Consider the following 6,419-nt stretch of genomic DNA (forward strand, 5'->3'; position numbering starts at 1 on the left):
CCTGTATATAGCATCATACAACATAGTATATTATAGTGCATCTATTTTTGAAGAGGAAACTGTTATACAGGGCGAGTCCTAAATAAGTGCAAATATTTTCAGGGCTGGTAGATCTCGATAAAAGAAACATATTATGCATAGTTCATACCAATTAAACTTTTAGTCACGTGATTAAGCTTGGTGGGTACAGCGTTGCCTACTTTGACATATTTTCTTTTAATCGAAATATTTTAGAAAACAAAAATAAATGAATTATAAATATATAAACAGTTATTATTTACATCAACAAAACTCACCTCCTTAACAGCACTTAAGGGACATAAAGGGCCATTACTACCGCATTTCCGTTCAAAATATTCTAATAAGTTTGCAATGAGTTTTTGCATTATTTTTTTGCATTGGCTATTGAGCTATCTTGTACACTTCGTACTAAAAAGTTTTAAAAAGAACAATGTTTGACTGCAAGATCTGCTAAAGCTTAAAGTATCGCAACACAAATCATTTCAACCAAAAACTCGTAAAACAAAACTAAAGTGGCAAAACGAATGACAATGTCAGGGTATAAATAAATAAATGGGACAACTTGACATTTTTTTACAGCAGAGCTACCCTCTGTATCCCCAGCGGGAAATTTAAATTCCAGTTAGACAGCCCGCCCGGCGCCAAATATGTCCATGGTTAGCAATAATGAATTTAAAAATCACGCGCTCAATTACGTAAAAGGTTAATTGATATGGCTTGTATTTTTTCTTTACCGTTTTTCAAATAAGCCCAAAGTAACCGAGATATTTTACTTTGAAAATTAAAAAAAATATATTTTTCGCTTAAATTTTGAGAACCGCCGATTCTTTTCTGGGTTTTCTTTCTTGTAAATTTAATCTACTACCTATGTTGCCATACTATGAAGATATTATATCTCTTAACTAAAAGTATAAAAAAATCCAAATTTTTTCCAAAAAAAACTCATAGACCTGTTTCTGGGATTGAAATATACTACCCCTAAAAATATTTAGACTCACCCAGTAAAATATTCCTAACTAAAAACATAATTGTAGTATTCTATATTTTTTTTAGTTGGTGAGTGCCACCACTGTCGTACATACTTTATAAAATGGTTTATTTGAGCAAGAGATTTCTGGGAGAATGTATGCATATGCTGACGATTTATGCGTAGTTTATTCTGACAAGGATTATAACAATTTACAACTAAACTTATAAGCAGATCAAAAAGAAAATGCCAAAACAATTGCCACACTCCTGGAACTAAAAACATAATACCAACCAAAATAAAGAAACAAATATATCATGCGTTATGTTCATCTAAGAAAACATAATATTAGATAATACTTGGAGCAATACTAAAAAAACTTAAACATGCTACAAAGACAACAAAATAGAATACTAAAAATAATATTTAATTCTTGGAAATTTCAAAAGTTCTTGAACGTTGTATCGAAATAAATCTAAATAGACTAACACCAACAGAAGAAGTTTACCAAAAAAACAAATAAATTGAACATATTATGACAATTAATAAAATATCATGATATATTAATTCTACACAAAATAAAAGGTAAGTTAATAAAAACAACCAATTATTTTCAAAACTAATAAACAAATACACTCTTACTCTCTAACTAGAACAAAATCAGACATAAGAACAGCCAAGATAACTCAAAAAAACTTTCACAAAAATTAACAACAGATACTACCACAAAGTACAATATTTTACCCAAACACTACTAAATTATAAAACTTTAAGGAGGAAATTAAAAACGATCTGATATTTAAGAAAATTATATAAATGTAGACGACATTGACAAACTGATAAGGAAAAAAACTACGCCTTCGATATCATCAGTTTAGGGAGAACCTTACAACTAGATTACCATGTATATCATATACTTTTTACTCTTATACGTCCACTATTCTATTGCGTAAATAAGCAAATACGTTTATAGCTTAAAATCTTATATGTGGTTTAATCAGATACAGCTAGTGCTTGTTTTACATATATGGCGTCGAGCACCTGCATAACAGTTCCTCGCCATTCATACACTACTTTCGAAAACTGCAGCATTATAGAGAACAGGAAATCTAATCACTTTCAATATGTTAACATATTTCCAAAGTATATTGAAACTATATTAATTGATATGTAAGCACTTAAAAGTGAGTGTACCCAGCTTTAAAGTGAATGGCAACTCTTGATCAACATAACAAACTGTACGGGACTTGAGGAAAGTAGGGTGGCTTAAGTGCTTTCTTAAGATTTTTTAGTAGTTCCATATATAGAAAATGGAGTATTTTACTATTTATTTAGAGAGGGAATTAAAGAAATTAAACAAATTGAAGCAAATATTACAAGATATAAATTTTGTAGTATAATCATATATTAAACATTAAATTTTATTTATTTTTTATGTACAAATATAGGTTACAAAAAGACACAAGGGATCAAAATTTAAGACGAAGGTATGAGCTGGTTACCTGTGTTTTTAGTAGCGCGTTGGACCAGCTTGATGTTATAGGTATAAATTTATTAGTCCTACATACACTAGAAGATTTGGCTTACGGATTAAAACATTGTTTTTGTCTGGTGAACCAAGCCTATGAAATTAGATTGGCCTATAAGAACAATCGAAGGATAAAGTCCAATACTTTTGTAACGCTTCTTTTCTCTAAGCGAAAATACGGCAGTTCCTATTCCGATAATCATTTATCTATATAAAAATTGCTATACAAGTCGGCAGACCAAGTCGGCAGACCAAAATACGAGAGTTTAATACGTGACAGGCCCAGACCGTATGCTAAATCCACAGGACAAGTCCGCAGGCCCAATGTTCTGTTGTATGGAGGGCTACCGAGTTTAGTCGGCATGGAACTGATGTTAGATTATCTACGTGTATTCAACCGTGCCTGGTGTTAACTGTGTGATCGCAGGATTGTCATTTCGACCTTATTATGGTCCGTCTACGTATCCTAGGCATTGTAACAAATTCGCTAAAACAAATAAACACCACAAACTACTATATATCATAACAATTAACTAGCCGTGCCAATATTGGGTCCATATCGCAATGTTCGGAATTTTCACAGAAACATTGCATGGGGCAAACATAAAATAAGTAACTTCATTTTAAAAATTATGTTACATTGTTACATAGAAATGAAATGGTGTCAAATATAAAATTTTAAATACATATCTCTTTCTTAAAATATTCTTTTAAACTGTATGGATGTAAAAAGATATTGTACCTTATCTATAAAAACAGAGTATGATTTTATAGATTTCAGATAATTTGATGATTAGATATGTTGATGGCGATGAGACATATAAATGCTCAGATAGATAGGCAGCCAAACACACTAAAGACAAGTCCAAAGACATCATCAAGGCTCATCTGGGAATGTCTTGATGAACTTAAAACTCTGAACAGAATTAAATTATTTTAGATGTTGGATCGCTATAGCAAGACAAGGATCTTTGGGACAATATCTTCGCCCAGAGCCAGTAGTGAGAATACCTAAATGATAGATAAAAAAACATAGAGAAAGAGAAAGCAGATCTTGAAAAACTATAATTGACTGGAAAAAGATACAAAATAAAATGAGGATTACAATAGATCTCCTAGCAGGTTTTATGGCTTGTAAGTGCCACCTGAACAAGCTCAACCTCTGTATTTAGTAAAATCGTTGCTGCAGACTCTGCGATAAAGATCCTGAAACAGCAGTGAGAGGATACATAGTGATGACATAAAAACAATGAGGAAGATGCATATATTTTATTTTTCGCCAGAAACTGTTCAATTTATTAGAATAAATATGTGTAAATGCAAAAAAAAAAATTTTCTTGAAAGCAGTACCACACTTTTATAAAACGGGCCATTAAAATACTATGGATAACGCAAACGACGCCTCGCGAATTGAAACGGTATTCTATTGGTCTGACGTCACCCGCCGTTCTCGTCGACGCGCGATGGCTAGCAGCAGCCAGACGTGTTCCGTTTATGTACGTATTTAGGTGGCGTACTAAGACATTTTTGTTGCCTTTAGCGTTGATTGAAGGAGTTTTTATGCTTTTTTTGTGCAGTTATTATTTGTATGTGTTATGTGTTCTGAGAATTTATTAAGTAATGGCAGATTCCGGGTTTGTAAAAGCACAATCAGATAAACTGCCAAAAGTCGATGCTTTTATGTTGGCAAATTCCCTATTTATTGGTGCTGAATTACTAGGAAAAAAAGAGAAAGGTATGTAACATTTAATCTTTGTAGTACTGAGGCATATTTAAGTAGGTACCTACTCTTACGAACTTTTATATAGTTATAAATATTAATGTTATAAACTTATTTTTTAGATCAGGTAGGGAGACGTATGGAGATAATGCTGTAGGTTATGTAGAAGTGAAAAGAGACAAAAATATTTGTTTAGTACATGGAAAAATAACTGCAGAGCATAGCGTAAACAAGACAGTTTTTTTTATATATTGACACCCCCTTACCCTTGTTATTTTTAAAGATTGTTTTTTTACGAAATTATAGGAAATAAATTGTTTATCAGTAATGAAAATATTATATATACAAGGTGTCCCATAAGCAAACGCCAAAATTAAGTTACTTTTTTAAGTGAAACACCCTATATATTTTTGGATTTTTCGGAAATTTCTAGATATTCTATATATATTTCATGTATAATATCCTATACCTATCTTCAAATGTTTACGAAATATTGACAGTTGAAAAGCGAAAAATACTTACTATTTTCTGGACCACGTTTTTTGAGACACCCTGTATAACTAGAATTAATTTTAAAAGAGAGTATATGAAAAACCATGCAACTTTTTTATTTAATGTTTTCTTCTAAAACTTGCGGTTAAGGCTGTATGTGGGTGTCAAAATATAATGAATAACCCTGTACATTCAAATTTCATATACCTATGTAAGACAATATACATAAGCAAGGCACGGTAGAGAGCGTTTGCCCGGCCATTTAAATTAAAAATATTTAATTATTTTATATTAGAGGCATTTCTTAACTGAATTCAACTATTTTTTTTTTCAATTTGTAATTATATGAACTATTTTTTAAAACCATTATTTAAAAATATGCATTTTCCTCATTATGCAATAAACCTTACAGGTCGCAGTGCTTCCGGCATAGTTCAGATCTGTAAAAATCGGGAAAAAAGTAATAGCAATCTGATATTCAAATTATAAACAAAAAATAAATTAACCGAGATAGGGAGGCTAGAAGGTAGGGGACGATAGTAGAAATTCGAAAAAATTAATTTAAAAAATAAGTGGCTGAAAAAATGATATATTTAATAGTTTTTTTTTCAATGTGCCTAGAAAATTATAAACTTTAATTGTAGAGATATTTTTTTTAATTGTTTATCACAAAGGTATAATAATTTAACAATTTCATTTTAAAACTACACCAGCTTTCCTGGATAAAATTATTTTTTTACGAATTCTGTAATTATTTCATAAATTTACCGAAGGCATTAGAAGTTTGTTTACTTGTCATTTTCAAATAGGTATAAAATAATGGAAAAATATTTTCAAAGCAAGCCTTTGAAGGAGGGTAAAAGGACAATAACTCACAATCTTTAAGTTGTTTAATTTAAAAAATTTTAATACTTAAAAAAGCAAGGGGGCGACATGTTTCGGGAATTTAAAATATTCCCATTTTCAGGCTCAAAGCTAAAAAACAATTACAGAGGTCAAATTTAAAATACAATCACAAACAAGTTAAAAAGTCAATTTTTTTTATACAAAGTCAAAAAATTATATATATCACAAAATTTGTTCAATCACAGATAACAATATGGTATGTTAAATTTGAAAAATTAAAAACAACTAGACTAAAATCATCAGGTGAGGGGAGCCGTATAATCCACCATAATTAGATAAATTGAAAGAAAAAACAAGGTAATAATCAAATCATACCTCAATGCACAATTCAAAGAAAAATACCTAAGCAATAGTTAAATTTATTTTTAGTGATATGTCTTTTTTTATATATATTTTTTTTATATATTTTTTGTATTAGTAATGTAAGTTGAGAGTAAATTACTTCAATCTGTATATGCTGATATTCAATTTTGTAGGATAAATTTTTTTAGTTGTGTTAGTTAAGAACCAGTTAAAAGAGTTTTGTTTATTTTTTATATTTTAATTACTATATGTTGAATTTTAATTTATATTTCAAATTTATTTGTTGTAGAAAATTAATATTTAATTTAGTTTAATTTTAAGAAATTTAATATTTATTTTAATTTATATATGTAGAAGAATTATTTTTTATTTTAATTTAATTAAACTTGTGTTCTTTAAAATAAAACCATACTCACACAAATGTCACTTAGGAAGTACAACCACTCAGAATCAATAAAACCAATTAGAGCCGTTAACATTTA

The sequence above is a fragment of the Sitophilus oryzae genome, unplaced genomic scaffold (genome assembly GCF_002938485.1).
Source record: "Sitophilus oryzae breed Bouriz unplaced genomic scaffold, Soryzae_2.0 scaffold_377_pilon_pilon, whole genome shotgun sequence".
In the NCBI taxonomy this organism is placed as follows: Eukaryota; Metazoa; Arthropoda; class Insecta; order Coleoptera; family Curculionidae; genus Sitophilus; species Sitophilus oryzae.